Here is a 15810-nt window from a genome sequence, read left to right as displayed (position 1 = left end):
AATAGAACTATATGGGATTTCCATCACAGATTTAATAAGCTAAGCATTATAAACTGCAAAGTGTTTATGTTTATTGTTTGGGGCTTTTTGAAGATTGCTGCTAAGAGACATCCTTTTAAGAGGTGCTGACTTCATTCTCCAAATGACGAATAACACCCAATAGTGAGTAGGTCCCATGAACAGCACTGCTCTTTAAGAACAATCTTGATGGCTCCCCCAAGCAAATTGTGAGAAAGAAGAAGGAAGAAGATGAAGAGAAGACAAAGTTTCCATTTAATTTCCTTTCCCAGTATTCTCCTGCTGTTTTTTTTATTCGATATAATTTATTTACATTTCAAATGGTTTCCCCTTTTCTAGGCCCCCCCCACTCCCCGAAAGTCCCGAGCCCCCTTCTCTTCCCCTGTCCTCCCTCCCACCACTTCCCAGTTCCCCGTTCTGGTTTTGCCAAATACTGTTTCACTGAGTCTTTCCAGAACCAGGGACCACTCCTGCTTTCTTCATGTATCTCCTTTGATTTGTGGATTATGTTTTGGGTATTCCAGTTTTCTAGGTTAATAACCACTTATTAGTGAGTGCATACCATGATTCACCTTTTGAGTCTGGGTTACCTCACTTAGTATGATGTTCTCTAGCTCCATCCATTTGCCTAAAAATTTCATGAATTCATTGTTTCTAATGGCTGAATAGTACTCCATTGTGTAGATATACCACATTTTTTGCATCCACTCTTCTGTTGAGGGATATCTGGGTTCTTTCCAGCATCTGGCAATTATAAATAGGGCTGCTATGAACATAGTAGAGCATGTATCCTTATTACATGGTGGGGAATCCTCTGGGTATATGCCCAGGAGTGGTATAGCAGGATCTTCTGGAAGTGAGGTGCCCAGTTTTCGGAGGAACCGCCAGACTGCTTTCCAGAGTGGTTGTACCAATTTGCAACCCCACCAGCAGTGGAGGAGTGTTCCTCTTTCTCCGCACCCTCTCCAACACCTGCTATCTCCTGAATTTTTAATCTTAGCCATTCTGACTGGTGTAAGATGAAATCTTAGGGTTGTTTTGATTTGCATTTCCCTAATGACTAATGAAGTTGAGCATTTTTTAAGATGCTTCTCCGCCATCCGAAGTTCTTCAGGTGAGAATTCTTTGTTTAACTCTGTACCCCATTTTTAATAGGGTTGTTCGGTTTTCTGGAGTCTAACTTCTTGAGTTCTTTATATATATTGGATATTAGCCCTCTATCTGATGTAGGATTGGTGAAGATCTTTTCCCAATTTGTTGGTTGCCGATCTGTCCTCTTGATGGTGTCCTTTGCCTTACAGAAACTCTGTAACCTTATGAGGTCCCATTTGTCAATTCTTGCTCTTAGAGCATATGCTATTGGTGTTCTGTTCAGAAACTTTCTCCCTGTACCGATGTCCTCAAGGGTCTTCCCCAGTTTCTTTTCTATTAGCTTCAGAGTGTCTGGCTTTATGTGGAGGTCCTTGATCCATTTGGATTTGAGCTTAGTACAAGGAGACAAGGATGGATCAATTCGCATTCTTCTGCATGCTGACCTCCAGTTGAACCAGCACCATTTGTTGAAAAGGCTATCTTTTTTCCATTGGATGTTTTCAGCCTCTTTGTCGAGGATCAAGTGGCCATAGGTGTGTGGGTTCATTTCTGGATCTTCAATCCTGTTCCATTGATCCTCCTGCCTGTCACTGTACCAATACCATGCAGTTTTTAACACTATTGCTCTGTAGTATTGCTTGAGGTCAGGGATACTGATTCCCCCAGATTTTCTTTTGTTGCTGAGAATAGTTTTAGCTATCCTGGGTTTTTTGTTGTTCCAGATGAATTTGATAATTGCTCTTTCTAACTCTGTGAAGAATTGAGTTGGGATTTTGATGGGTATTGCATTGAATCTGTATAGTGCTTTAGGCAAAATGGCCATTTTAACTATATTGATTCTACTGATCCATGAGCATGGGAGGTTTTCCCATTTTTTGAGGTCTTCTTCCATTTCCTTCTTCAGAGTCTTGAAGTTCTTGTCATACAGATCTTTCGCATGTTTGGTAAGAGTCACCCCAAGATACTTTATACTGTTTGTGGCTATTGTGAAGGGGGTCATTTCCCTAATTTCTTCCTCAGCCTGCTTATCCTTTGAGTATCGGAAGGCCACTGATTTGCTTGAGTTGATTTTATAACCTGCCACTTTGCTGAAGTTGTTTATCAGCTGTAGGAGCTCTCTAGTGGAGTTTTTTGGGTCACTTAGGTAGACTATCATGTCATCTGCAAATAATGATAGTTTGACTTCCTCCTTTCCAATTTGTATCCCTTTGACCTCCTTATGTTGTCGAATTGAAAAGATAAGGAGAAAGGGGGCAGCCTTGTCTGGTCCCTGCTTTCAGTGGGATTACTTCAAGTTTCTCTCCATTTAGTTTGATGCTGGCTACCGGTTTGCTGTATATTGCTTTTACTATGTTTAGGTATGGGCCTTGAATTCCTGTTCTCTCCAAGACTTTAAGCATGAAAGGATGCTGAATTTTGTCAAATGCTTTTTCAGCATCCAATGAAATGACCATGTGGTTTTGTTCTTTGAGTTTGTTTATGTAGTGGATTGTATTGATGGATTTCTGTATATTGAACCAACCCTGCATTCCCGGGATAAAGCCTACTTGATCATGGTGGATGATCGTTTTGATGTGTTCTTGGATTCGGTTGGCAAGAATTTTATTGAGTATTTTTGCATCGATGTTCATAAGGGAAATTGGTCTGAAGTTCTCTTTCTTTGTTGGATCTTTGTGTGGCTTTGGTATCAGCGTATATATGTTTCAAATGCTAAAACCTTTCCTGGTTTCCCCCCTCCTCGAAGACCCTCCAACCGCTCCTCCCACCCCCTGCCTCCACCTCCCCTCCTTTATTTCCCTTTGTTGGGGCATCTATTGAGCTTTCACCTGACCAAGGACCACTCCTTCCACTGATGCCATACAAGGCATTTCTCTGCCCCATTTTTGGTTGGAACCATGTGTACCCCTTGGTTGACGGTTTAGTGCCTGGGACTCCTGAGGCATCTGAGTGCCCAACACATCCATCTTTGTTCTTCCCATGAGACTGTAAACCCCTTCAGCTCTGCGAGACCACCATTGGGGACCCCATGCCCAGTCCAATGTTTGGCTGCTAGCATGTGCCTCTGTATGTGTAAGGCTCTGACAGGGCCCCTCCGGAGACAACTATGACATGCTCCTTTTGGTATGTACTTCTTGTCGTTCATAATAGTGTCAGGGTTTGGTGACTGTTTATAGGATGAATCCTCAGGTAGGGCAGTTTCTGGGTGGCCTTTACTTCAATCTCTGCTTCATACTTTGTCTCCTTTATTGCTCCTGTGAGTCTTTTGTTCCCTTTCTCAGAGGAACCAAAGCACCCCCACTTCAGTCCTCCTCCTTCTTGAGCTTCCTGTGGTCTCTGAATTGTAACTTTGTTTATTTTGAGCTTTGGGGCTAACATCCACTTATCAGTGAGTACATACCATGTGTATTTTTTTTTTTTGTGAGTGAGTTACCTTGCTCAGGTTGACACTTTCTAGTTCCAACCATTTGCCTGAAAATTTCATGAATTCATTGTTTTTAATAGCTGAGTAGTACTCCAATATGTATATATACCACAATTTCTGTATCCATTCCTCTGTTGAAGGGCATCTGGGTTCTTTCCAGCTTCTGGATATTATAAATAAGGCTGCTATGAACATAGTGGAGCATGTGTCCTCATTACATGTAGGAACATCTTCTGGGTATATGCCTAGAAGCGGTATAGCTGAGTCCTCAGGTAGTACTATGTCTAATTTTCTGAGGAATCGCCAAACTGATTTCCAGGGTGGTTTTAGCAGCTTGCAATCCCACCAACAATGGAGAAGTGTTCCTCTTTCCCCACATCCTCTCCAGCATCTACTGTCCCCTGAGTTATACTCTCTAGAGTCTAACTTCTTGAGTTCTTTGTATATACTGGATATTAGCCCAATATCAGATGTAGGATTGGTAAAGATCTTTTAACAATTTGTTGGTTTCTGTTTTGTCTTATTGACCTTGTATCCATTGTCCCCTTATCCATTCTGACTGGTGTGAGGCAGAATCTTAGTGTTGTTTTGATTTGCATTTCCTGATAACTTAGGATGCTGAACATTTCTTTGGGGCTTTTAGAGCCATTCAAGTTTCCTCAGTTGAGAATTACCTGTTTAGCTCTGTACTCCATTTTTTTAAAGGGTTATTTGACTCTCTGGAGTCTAACTTCTTGAGTTCTTTGTATACATTGGATATTAGCCCAATATCAGATGTAGGATTGGTAAAGATCTTTTTACAATTTGTTGGTTGCTGTTTTGTCCTATATTGACCATGTCCTTTGCCTTACAGAAGCTTTGTAGTTTTATGAGGTCCCATTTGTTGATACTTGTTCTTAGAGCATATGCTATTTGTATTCTATTCAGGAACTTTCCCCCTGTGCCCATGTATTCAAGACTCTTCCACACTTTCTCCTCCATAAGCTTCAGTGTTTCTGGTTTTATGTATAGGTCCATGATCCACTTGGACTTGTACTTTGTACAAGGAGATAAGAATGGGTTGATTTGCATTTTTCTGCATGCTGACCTCCAGTTGATCCAGCACCATTTGTTAAAAATGCTGTTTTTTTTCCCCAACAGATGTTTTTAGCTCCTTTGTCAAATATCAAGTGACCATAGGTATGTGGGTTCTTTCTGGATCTTCAATTCTATTCCATTGATCTTCCTGCCTGTCTGTGTACTAATACCATACCAAACAGTTTTTATCACTATTGCTTTGTAGTACAGCTTCAGGTCAGGGATGGTGATTCCCCCAGGAGATCTTTTGTTGTGGAGAATAGATTTTGCTATCCTGGGTTTTTTGTTATTCCAGATAAATTTGAGAATTGCTCTTTCTAGATCTATGAAGAATTGAGTTGGGATTTTGATGGGGATTGCATTGAATCTATAGATTGTTTTAGGCAAGATGGCCATTTTTACTATATTAATCCTGCCAATCCATGAGTATGGGAGATCTTTCCATATTCTGAGATCTTCTTCGATTTTTTTCCCCAGAGACTTGAAGTTCTTGTCATATAGATCTTTCACTTGCTTGGTTAGAGTCACACTAAGATATGTAATATTATTTGTGACTATTGTGAAGGGTGTCATTTCCCTAATTTCTTTCTCAGCTTGTTTATCCTTTGAGTAGAGGAAGGCTACTGATTTGTTTGAGTTAATTTTATATCCAGCCACTTTGCTGAGGTTGTTTATCAGCTTTAGGAGTTCTCTGGTGGACATTTTGGGGTAGCTTAAATATACGATCATATCATCTGCAAATAGTGATATTTTGACTTCTTCCTTTCTAAATTGTATAACTTTCACTTCCTTTTGTTGTCTGATTATAAGCTAAAATTTTAATGAAGCACAACCATTTTAATTCTCAAATATCAGAACATGAAATTTGAGGAAGATTATATGCTAAGCGTAGATCCTACCCACTGCTTGATGTAAACTTTCCATGGAGATGAGAAAACGTTTCCATTTCTGAGAAATGTAGAGAAATTTCCACTGTTGGGCAATTGTGGCTTTGTGGAGACAACAAGGTAGTTGAACCTAAAGGGGGCAGCACAAAATCTCTATCCTGATGGGCAAGGCATGTGCCTTGGAGAAACCAGAGCTGAGACACTTTAAGGGATTGGAATCAGCCTCAGAGATACCAACTAAACTGCACTCAAACACAGAAAATGATGGAGTATCCCAGACCTGGGTGACAGAGACAATGTGAAGGGCATCCTCAATTATTCAGTTGATTCTGAGCCAGACTGGGCCATATGAAACCCTATCTTAAAAACACAAACCAAAAATTGTGTTCAAAGATAATCATATGGTAGTGCTGATGATAATAAAGATGGTCTTTATCTGAACTAGTATACCATAGAAATTTCATGATTCACGATTTCATGATTTCATGACAAAGTAACTCAGTGGTGGTAATATATAAATACTTGGACTGAAACGAGATGGTATTGGTCCTGGTGAGGTGAAGAGAACAGTCCATGAGGGTTTCATACACTTCAGTGTTTACCTTTGTGCATTTAAATAATTCATTAACAAATATATAATTCACAATGTTTGTCAAAAGATGGAAAACTATAAAAAATGTCCTTTCTGGAGCAATTTATCATTGCTATGTCTTTTGACAGACTCCATTAGTTTAACATGAAGCATTTTGAACTCCAAACATTGCTGTTATATTTCAGGGATTTGCTTTCCAAAAATATAGTTTCCTTCAAGGTGTTGGATTTTCTAAAAAAAAAATTTTGTAGCTTTAATTAAAATAATATCTATTTGTATAGCATCTATAATATAATATATATATAGCTATATAATATATAATATACATATAATATCTAAGTAATTTTATGGTAGACATAGAAGCAGTAATTATATGTAAGCTAATCAGCAACATTAGAAAATAACCCTTGGGAGTTATTGACCAGAATACATCATAAATTACTGATATTTGAAAGCTATGCTTGCATAGGGTAATGAGTCAATTTTATTAGTCTTTATCACTAAGAAGGTAATTATGGAGACTTAGCATATATGAAGATCTCATGAGTTCAGAAACAATTCCACACCAAGATTAAGTGCACACTATTTAATTAAGCAGTTTGGTATCATTATCTTTTTCAGAATATAACACAAAATTTGTGTAGACAAATTTGGTATTTTTTTGCAGGTGATGATTAAGTATGAGATGTGAGTAAATGTCACTTTAATAACAAAATAATAAGAACATCTTATGTTCAGATATATTTATTAAACTAGTTGTAATTTATATTGAATCGTGAATAAAAATAACAGCTTTTAAGGAAAAACATTAAAATAGGATACAGTATTTGGGTATTTTGATGAACCCAAGTTTTTATTCTGTTTAAATAATTTGACTTTTCTAAGAAGTTATTCTCTAGAATCAAAGCTCCATTGCAGTTCTTGGGAAATTTAAAGAAGGGTTCTTTTCTTTGTTCAAGATACGTTTGGCGTTGAAAACTCACAAGACATGTCTAAATCTTTAAGAACATTTAGGAAAAGCTTTTGTGAAGCTTCATTTCACATAGACTTTTCTATATGTGTCCTACGTTAGTGCTCCTTATTGTGGAGCAGAATTTTATTGCAATGTACAGTTCACATGTGTCTCTCCTGTGAACAGAACAGTCTCATTATGTAAGTATCACATATCTAGGCTCAGGAATTAAAACAAACCAAGTAACCAAGCAAAAGAAACATAGAATAAACACTGGAAATATTCATAGCATGTACCATAACTGAGTTTTCTATCTCTCCATTTTTAGGTTTCATTATCCCCATTTAACTGTTTATTCAGTTTGGGGAAATATACATGCATATCTAGGTCATCTGGAATTAGTCATCTAAATATAGATGGCTACTTAACCTCATCCACTATTCTTCTTAATATTTAAAACTATTTTCAGAGGGGAAGCTAAGGATTAAAACTCTATTGTATTTCTCTTGTTTTGTACCCTTTACCCTATTGCTGGAGGCCCATCTGTACATAACAACTACATGCTGCAAGCCAAGTTGGTACCCAGGATCCCTTCCTCTGCTTATCTTCCTTTTGTCAGGATCAACAGCAATGTTCCTTGGCTTTGACTCTTATTTGATAGAAATGATTGGTGGTTATGAGTGTCAATCTAAAAAAAAAAAAAAAATTCCTCCCTAGAGTTAGCTATTGAATCTCACTTATCCCATAATGCATTCTGCTAGAACCATGTCTGTGTGCTTTCCATATAATGTACAGGCACTCATGGTGGGAAATCACTTCAGAGGTGTGTGTATTAGCAGTAACATGAGAGTGAAGGTACCCAAACCGGGTACTGAACTACACATCTCCTCTCAGATATCTGTAGGCTCTGTGGCTGAGTGGGCAGGATCCTGGAGGCCAACTGTATGAGCTCTGCATGGTACCATAGAGATTAGAATCTCATAGAGTCTCATAAGATCTCTCCTTCTTTCCCTCCTCTTTTCCCTTCCCTCTCTCCTTCCTCCCACCCTACCACATGTATACATGGAATAGATACCTACTCATGGAATCAATAAGGTATGAATGCCATCGAAAAGTGTAAGATCACCAAGGGAAGTTTTTTTTTTAATTTTCCTTTTCTTCCTTGTCTTCTGGACAATAATGCGAAACTGTGATGCAATAAAGGGGACCTATAAAATGAAGGGTGTAGAATAATGACACAAGAAATCAAAAGTCAAGATGTATTTATCATAACCATATGCTTATGAAAAAAATTGAGCATATATCAAAGATTTTTGGCAAATGGCAGTGTAGAAACAGGGTTCCTAAGGGTCAATGTCATGGCAATGGTAAGGCAGAAAGGCCTGAATATTCCTCTTTGGCTCCTTTTAAAATTACAAGGATTCATTTATTAACACTGATTTTTTTTTGCATGTAACTATATATTCAATTTCTAATGGCTACTCGAGAAAGAGAAGATCTTAGGGAGGCTGAACTCCCTGTAAAAGCCACTTCACTCTCTGAGGCATAACTTGAATGGCAAATACGGTTACAAAAAAGCTTCATCCCTATTAGACCGACTACATGGTTACTAAATTACTTTCTAAGGAAATCTCTCTCTTTAGGTATTGTGACACGCAGCAAATGACAGCTGTCAGTTGCTTATGAGTGAGTTGATGTCCTCTCTTGCTATCTGTTCATAGATTATTGATGAACACATGCAGACAGCATTCCTTCAGCTTAGATTTCTACTGTGGTTAGGAAATCTTAAGTTCACTTCCTTCACACAAAGTCAACGGCACATTTGGAAAACATTTGCATATGGCTTAGTTGATGGCTTTGACACGTACAGGAGTATGCCCTCAGCTGGTTGTGATGGCTTTACATGAGATTTCTTTTTATCTTTAAATGCGCCATGTCCAAAAAGGCTCAGAGTCAGAGAAACCTGGAAGCATCTGTTTTGCACCTGTCTTGAGACTGGGGAAGTACACATGACAAGGTTGTCAACTTGTCAGTTTTATGAGTACAGAAGAAATTTCAACAAGAATCAAGCTGAAAAAAATGTCACATTCCACAAGAAAGGAAGAAAAATAGAAAAAATAAATGCCAACCTCCGACTGTATTTCCAAAAGGAAACGGTTTTGTATTCTTGCCAAACTGCAATTATATGCACAGTTGCACAGGCAAATCCATGGGAATAGTTTCATAATAGTAATTTACAATAAACAAGTGCAATTAGAGGTAGGAGGGGCTTTGCTTATTTTTAGTATGTGCCCAATAGAAGTGCATATGGCATTGTAGAGAATTAAGAAAAAAGTTGACTCCATAACTCACCACTAATAAGTGTCATTATGACATCAATCCCACCTGTTCATTCATGTGCTTGAAATCCTTGATAGTTTCTATCCATATTGATTCAATTATATTCTTATGTGTGGTGTTGTATATGTACCTATGGCATACTATGTGTTTATGTGGTTATGTACATGATCCTATGTGGATGTATATACCTGTGTGTTTGTAAGCATGAGGGGGACAGAAATCGATGTAGGGTTTCTTTCTCTCTTTCCACCTTAATTTTTGAGACAGTGTCTTTCATTGTACTGTAGGTCATTAATTTAGTTAGATTGGCTGCCCAGTGATCCCCCAGAATCCTTCTCAGTCTCAGTCTCTCCAGTAGAACAGTTACAGATGTGGACCACAATGCCAAGCTTTTTACATGAATGCTAGGGTGTTCAATCCCAAGTCCTCTTGCTTTCCTGGAAAGCAGCTTCATGGGTTAAGCTCTCTACTTGCCATCATGATAGATAGTTTTGTTGTTGTTTGCTTGTTGAGGCAGACTCCTGCTCTTTCGTCGTAGTTGATGTTGGACTTGCTATGTAGACTAGGCTGTCGTGGAACTCACAGAGATTCACCTACATCTGCCTTTCTAGTACTGGAATTAATGATTTGAGTCAGCATGCCTGGCTGATAGTTTTACCTTATGGTGGAGATCACCTCCAAAAGGATATAACACAGGTGAATGAGATACTAACATAGTATGAACTCATGTTTAATAGCCTTGAGACTATGGACTTCATACCCAATATGTTCTAATGGCTCATTCTTGAAACCTTCTGCCTCTGAACCATCCCTTACAAACCTTCTCTTGTTCATTGATTTCTAGAAGAATCCAGAAAGCTCTTAACTGGTTGAAATCGGTTTCCTCTCATTTGTTTTCCTGGGACAGAGAGGACAATTCGCAATTTTTATCCAGTGGTCTTTATTGAGTACTCAGTGGTCCATATTGTTAGGCTTTTCCTGTAAAGAATATTGGCAGAACAGTGACAAAATGATATGCCTAAAAGCTTCCAATGAGGAAGCTTTTCAAAGATGTGGGATGAATTCACAGATGGTGTCACTTACAACCATCTCTGACAACTAAATATAATCCCTACAGTTCACAGGATAGAACTTGCATGGTGTGACACATGCAAGTTGCTATGTAATGGTATGTATCAAAAACCCCTCCTCTCAAAATTAGGTAAATATTAAAACAAATAAAATCGAAAAAGAAATGGAAACCCTATAGGTCCTATTAAATATTTGGAGAATTTCAAAATTAGAAAGTACAAATTATATATGTATACATATATATAATTTATTATGTACACATTATTACATATATTACATAATTCTTACACATATAATTATACATAATATATTATATATGTATATACATATATACAAATGTTTACATGCACACACACACATACACACACATATATATATATATATATATATATATATTTTACATATATGTTTTATTTTGAAGATTGGTTATTATTGTAACCAGACCCTGATATTTTAGGATGACTGCTCACACAAAGGGCAGGAACTTCATGTACAAATGAAAAGTCTCATATGACTGGGAAATTTACCTCTCTTTATGACTCTGATCCTTAAGCATGCCCTAGAACATGAGCTTTCCATATTCCTATATCTATAATTCTCCGACTTCTTCAACCTCAGTGTGCAACATTTTAAAGGCATTAAATTAAAAATGTATGTGGAGAATGAACCCTAGTTTAAAGGAGTAGAATGTGAACTTTATGTCATATGGATTGCTGTTATCTATAAATGTCACTTATATTTTCTTAGATGAAGGGACGAGAGCTAAACACAAGTAGTGCAGATACATGGCTCGGGCTGAACCCAGAGTCTTTCTATGTCACTGTCCCTAGGCCAAGGCCTGGAGGCTTCTAGCTTCTATACAATCTAATCTTCAATAATCCTATACCTTGAAGACTTCAAATTATAGTCTCCATCTGCTCACCTAGGCGTAGAATGTTGTAGAATGTGAGATTTACTGCTGAATAAACTCACCCTTTCTAGATCATTCTGAACCAGAAATGGCTGGTTCAAATCAGCTGTTCTGGCTCAAACTCCTCTCCAAGATAACTGATTCAAATTGCCTTCTCTTGGCTTAACAATGAATTGTTGTACTCAGAAAAACTGCCCCTGAACTCCTCAAACTGAGCTCTCTCTCTCTTGCTGTGATATTCTTAAGTAGCTTTTCTTTTCTGTGCTATCCTCATAAAAGTTGGGTGTATAGTATTGCTAACTCATTGTGTCAAATCTTTTTCTGATTCCTGGCTTTGTCTCCCCCTAAATTAGATGCTTTCAGTCATGGTATGTCTGTATTCCAGCAGGATCACAGAGACCTAGAAGGTCTTTGGATGTGATCCTTTTCCAGAGCCAGCCATGTTGCTGGATTAAAATTCCTCTACAAAGCTGGACAGTGATGGTACACACCTTTAATCCCAGCACTTGGAAGGCAGAGGCAAGTGGATTTCTGTGTTTGAGGCCAGCTTGGTTTACAGAATGAGTTCCAGGACAGTCAGGACTACACAGAGAAACCAAGTCTTGAAAAACCAAAATAAAATAAAATAAAATAAAATTCCTCTACAACGACCATTTGTCTAGAACTAAAACAAAACAGGAATAAATGAGGTGAGCCTTCTATTTGGAATACTGGTTATAAGTCATATCTTGCTCTTTCAGAGGGTTCCAATCTCAACCAGAATAAATCATACAGGTAACTGCATATACATATGGAAAGAAATACATTAACTACAAAATTATATTTAGTTTGAAAAGGTAAAAGGATATAATTTGGGCTTCATAGAATTAATTTCTGAAAATTAGAAATCAAAAATTACCTATCAACATTTTTAATCTTCCAATAATTTGTGGTCAATAAGCAAGATTTCATAACACTGAAACTTTAAAATTCATAATATTTACTTGCCAAGACCAGTAAATTTGCATAGATATTCATCCATAACAACAAAAAAGGAAGTAAGTTTTTAAAAAATGTGTGAAATGTTAGTGTTCCGTTTTAAACATTTCCCATGGAGATTTAAAAAAACAGAAGGAGGCAGAAACATTGATGTCAGTGTATTTGATAGAACTTCAAAGCAACAAAAAAGTCTCTCAGCACTGGCAATACTTTACGTGACCTCTTTGTTCATAAATGTTTCACATTAGATTTAGAATACAAATAGTGGTCTAAAAACACACATTTTAAATTTTTGTAGCATCATTTCTTTATTTTTTATTTCTTTTTTATAATTCATTTTTTTTATTTACTTTGCATCCTGATCCCAGCTCCTTCTTCCTCCTCTCATCCCGGTCCCAGACTCTCCTCTCCCCCCAGCCCCATTCCTCTGCTCACTTTCTTCACAAAGAAGGAGAGACCTCCCATGTATATCAACATGTAGTGGGTTGGCCTAATGCTGCTTGTATTCTGATACTAATATTGTGCCTCCAAGACCTGGTTGCCCAGAGAGTCCACACATAGCCACTATGTGACTCTACCCACAAATTATTTTTGATTTGTAGATAAATGATGCCAACATCCAATAGCTGGGTAGAAGAGATATGGGCAGAGTCCTAGGCTTGTGTCAAAGAGGAACCAAGAGGAATAGAGAAGGTGGAGGAGGAAGGGGAAGCTGTCATGGGTTAGGTGGATCATAAAATCATGTCCCTGAAGGCTGGCCAGTTGTAGTTAAGAGCAGCCCAGATAAAACATAGCAAGTAATGACTCGGGTTATCAATAGGAGCGTAGATTCTAGTAGCATAGAGGGTACCTGCCTAGCCCTTGTGCTGTTTAAGGGTTATTGTAAATATAAAGATTGTGTGTCTTTTATCTAGAAACTAAATGCCCAAAGTCAGGGTAGAATCCCTTGATTAGGATCAAATAATTTTTATAACATCAGCCAGCTTTGGTATATCAAGTTGCACTAGGATTAGAGGTATCATCTCCTATTGAGCCTAGGCAAGCGAGCTAATTTAAGGGATGGAGGTCTAAAGGCAGACAACAGAGTCAGAGATAGCCTAGCTATTAGGGGGCCCATATGAAGACTAAACTGTATGTCTTACTTTTTTTGTTTGTTTTTAGTTTTTGTTAGATATGTTCTTTATTTACATTTAAAATGTTATTACCATTCATAGTTTCCCCTCTGAAAACCCCCTATTCCATCACCCCTCCTCTTGCTCACCAACCTACCCACTCCTGCTTCTTGGTCCTGGCATTTCCCTATACTAGGGCATCAGGCTTTCTCAGGACCAAAGGCCTCTCCTCCCACTGATGTCCTACAAGACCATCCTTTGCTACATATGCAGCTGGAACTATGGGTCCCTCCATGTGTACTCTTTGGTTAGTGGTTTAGTCCATGAGAGCTCTGGGGTTTCTGATTCGTTCATATTGTTCCTCCTGTGGGACTGCAAGACCCTTCAGCTCCTTGGGTCCTTTCTCTAGCTCCTCCATTGGAGACTCTGTGCTCAGTCCAATGGTTGGCTGTGAGCATCCATCTCAATATTTGTCAGCACTGGCAGAGCCTCTCAGGAGAAAACTCTATCAGGCTATTGTCAGCAAGCACTTGTTGGAATCCAAAAGAGTGTATGGCTTTGGTTACTGTATATGGGATGGATCCTCAGGTGGGGATGTCTTTGGATGGCCTCTCCTTCAGTCTCTGCTTCACACGTTGTCTCTGTATCTTCTCCCATAAGAATTGTGTTCCCGCTTCTAAGAAGTATCAAAGTATCCACACTTTGGTCTTTCTTCTTCTTCTTGATCTCCATGTGGTCTGTGAATTGTATCTTGGAAATTTTGAGCTTTTGAGTTAATATCCACTTATCAGTGAATATGTACCATGTGTGTTCTTTTGTGATAGGGTTACCTCACTTAGGATGATATTTTCTAGTTCCATCTATTTGCCTAAGAATTTCATGAATTCATTGTTTTTTTAATATTTTTATTTTCTATATTCTTTGTTTACATTCCAAATGATTTTCCCTTTCCCGGATCCCCCCTCCACATATGTCCCATAAACCTTCTTCTCTCCATCCATTCTCCAATCACCTCCCTCCTTTTTTTCTCTGTCCTTGTATTCCCCTCCAATGCTAGATCAATCCTTTCCAGGATCAGGACCTTCTCCATACTTCTTCATGGGAGTCATTTGTTATGCGATTTGTGCCTTGGGTATTCAGGACTTCTGGGCTAATTAATATCCACTTATCAGAGATTGCATTCCATGTGCATTCTTTTGTGACTGGGTTACCTCACTTAGGATGATATTTTCCAGATCAAACCATTTGCCTAAAAATTTTGTGAATTCATTGTTTCTAATTGCTGAGTAGTATTCCATTGTGTAAATATACCACATTTTCTGTATCTGTTCCTCCTTTGAGGGGCATCTGGGTTCTTCCCAGCTTCTGGGTATTATAAATAAGGTTGCTATGAACATAATGGAGCATGTGTCTTTATTGCATGCCGGGGAATCCTTTGGGAATATTCCCAGGAGACGTATAGCAGGGTCTCCGGAAGTGTCATGTCCAGTTTTCTGAGGAACTGCCAGACTGATTTCCAAAGTGGTTGTACCATCTTAAAGCCCCACCTGCAGTGGAGGAGCGTTCCTCTTTCTCCACATCCTCGCCAACACCTGCTGTCTCCTAAGTTTTTGACCTTAGCCATTCTGACTGGTGTAAGGTGAAATCTCAGGGTTGTTTTGATTTGCATTTCCCCAATCACTAATGATATTGAGCACTTCTTAAGGTGCCTCTCAGCCATCCGAATTTCTTCAGGTGAAAATTCTTTGTTTAGATCTGTACCCCATTCTTAATAGGGTTATTTGGTTCCCTGGGGTCTAACTTCTTGAGTTCTTTGTATATATTGGATATTAGCCCTCTATCAGATGTAGGGTTGGTGAATATCCTTTCCCAATTTGATGGTTGCCATTTTGTCCTTTTAACAGTGTCCTTTGCCTTACAGAAACTTTGTAATTTTATGAGGTCCCATTTGTCAATTCTTGATCTTAGAGCATAAGCTATAGGTGATCTGTTCAAGGCCCATACCTAAACATTGTTAAAGCAATATACAGCAAACCAGTAGCCAACATCAAACTAAATGGAGAGAAACTTGAAGCAATCCCACTAAAATCAGGGACTAGACAAGGCTGTCCTCTCTCTCCATATCTTTTCAATATAGTACTTGAAGTTCTAGCTAGAGCAATTAGACAACATAAAGAGGTCAAGGGGATACAAATTGGAAAGGAAGAAGTCAAATTATCACTATTTGCAGATGACATGATTGTCTACTTAAGTGACCTGAAAACCTCCACCAGAGAACTCCTACAGCTGATAAACAACTTCAGCAAAGTGGCTGGTTATAAAATCAACTCAAGCAAATCAGTTGCCTTCCTATACTCAA

Source organism: Apodemus sylvaticus, chromosome 19, assembly GCF_947179515.1.
Source record: "Apodemus sylvaticus chromosome 19, mApoSyl1.1, whole genome shotgun sequence".
NCBI classification, from domain to species: Eukaryota; Metazoa; Chordata; class Mammalia; order Rodentia; family Muridae; genus Apodemus; species Apodemus sylvaticus.
This window is presented reverse-complemented; position numbering follows the sequence as displayed.